The following is a 2,929-nucleotide window of genomic DNA, read 5'->3' as shown; positions in this document are numbered from 1 at the left end:
CTCTCACACACACACTCGCACACTCACACACACTCTCACACTCGCACACTCACACACACTCACACACACGCACAGACACTCACGGCACCACACTCACACACACACTCAGAAGCACACTCACACATGCACACACACACACACGCACAACACACACACGCACACCACACTCACGCACACACTCACACAAACTCACAGTCACGCACACACTCTCACACACTCACGTGCACACTCACAAGCACACACACACACACTCACTCACACTCACACACATGCACACTCACATGCAGACACACACTCTCTCTCTCACACACACACATACACACACACTCTCTCACACACTGTCTCACACACACACACACACGCACACTCACACACGCACACTCACACACGCACACACACATACACTCACACACACACACTCACACATGCACACACACTCACACACACGCACACACTCACACACACGCACACGCTCACTCACACATACACACATGCATACTCACACTCACACACACACAAATGCACACTCATACACACACACACACACACACTCACACACACACACACTCATGCACACTCACACCCCTCATGCACACACTCGCACACTCACAGAGACTCACACACACAAACACTTACACACGCTCACGCACACACACACACTCACACACACGCACACACATTCACACACACACACTCGCATGCACACTCACACACACTCACACTCGCACACACACTCACATGCACACTCACCACATGCACAACTCACACAAGCACACTCACGCCCACACTCTCACACACACACAACTCGCACAATCACACACACTCTCACTCATGCACACTCACACACATGCACACACACACATACACACACACGCGCACACATTCACACACACACACGCACACATTCACGCACACATTCACACACACACACTCGCACGCACACTCACACGCACTCACACACACACTCACACACACACTCACATGCACACTCACACGCCCACACACTCACACACACACACTCGCACACTCACACACACTCTCACTCACGCACACTCTCACACACGCACATTCACACACACACACTCGCACGCACACTCACATGCACTCACAACACAACTCACATGCACACACACACACACACACTCACACAAACTCACAGTCATGCACACACACACACACACTCACGGACACACATGCACACACTCACGTGCACACTCACTGCACACACACACACTCACTCGCACACACAAACACACACACTCAAGCACACACACACTCACTCACACACTCTCTCTCTCTCACACACACATACACACGCTCTCTCACACACCCACACAGACACTCACACACACACGTGCTCACACACACACATGCACTCTCACGCACACAACTCACTCACACGCACGCACACACATACACACGATGTGCGCGCACATGCACACGCTCACACACGCACGCACGCACACTCACGCGCACACACGCACACGCACACGCACACACACACACTCACACATACACACATGCATACTCACACACACAAATGCACACTCATACACACACACACTCATGCACACACACTCACGCACACTCATGCACACTCATACCCTCATGCACACACTCGCACACACACAGAGACTCACACACACAAACACTCACGCACACTCACACACACACTCACACACTCATGCATACACACACGCATACTCACACACACACACTCACACACACACTCATGTACACTCTCTCACACACACACATTCACATACACACACACACATACACACACGCCTACTCTCTCTCTCTCACACACACACACACACACACACACTCACACTCACGCACACATACACACACTCACACTCAACGCACACATACTACACACACACACACACTCACGACACACATACACACGCACACCTCATGCACATGCACACTCGCACACACACTCACACATGCACACTCATGCACACACCACACGCACACATTCACACACACGCTCACACACACGCATACACACTCACACACACACCACACATGCACACTCGCACACACACTCACACATGCACACTCACGCGCACACACACGCACACATTCACACACGCATACGCACACACACACACTCACTCGCACACACACTCACACATGCACACTCGCACTACACACTCGCATACACACTCACACATGCACACTCACGCGCACACACACGCACACATTCACACACATGCACACACACGCACACACACTCTCACACACACACTCGCACACACACTCACATGCACACTCACACATGCACACTCACGTGCACACTTACACACTCACGCACACACACACACGCACTCCACGCTCACACTCACGCACACACACTCACCTACACCACACTCACACACTCTCTCACACACCTCTCTCACACACTCTCAAGCACAGTCACACGTGGACACTCACCGCACACACACTCACACACACACAAACTCACGCACAAAACATACTCACACACACACACTCGCGCACGCACACACTCGCACACACACACACTCGCACACACAAACACACTCGCACACACACTCACACACTCTTGCACACACACACACTCACTCTCACTCACACACATGCACATTCACATGCACACACACACTCACTCATACACTCTCTCTCATCTCACACCCACACATACACACACTCTCGTCACACACTGTCTCACACACACACACCCACACAGACACTCACACACACACATATACACACACACAGCACTCTCTTGCAACACAACTCACTCACAAGCAACGCACACACACACATGCGCGCACAACACACACAACGCACCACGCTCACACGCACACTCACACGCACACTCACACGCACACACACTCACGCGCACACACACACAACTCACGCGCACACACATACACACATGCATACTCACACTCTCACA

Source organism: Stegostoma tigrinum, chromosome 42 (genome assembly GCF_030684315.1).
Source record: "Stegostoma tigrinum isolate sSteTig4 chromosome 42, sSteTig4.hap1, whole genome shotgun sequence".
NCBI classification, from domain to species: Eukaryota; Metazoa; Chordata; class Chondrichthyes; order Orectolobiformes; family Stegostomatidae; genus Stegostoma; species Stegostoma tigrinum.
This window is presented reverse-complemented; position numbering follows the sequence as displayed.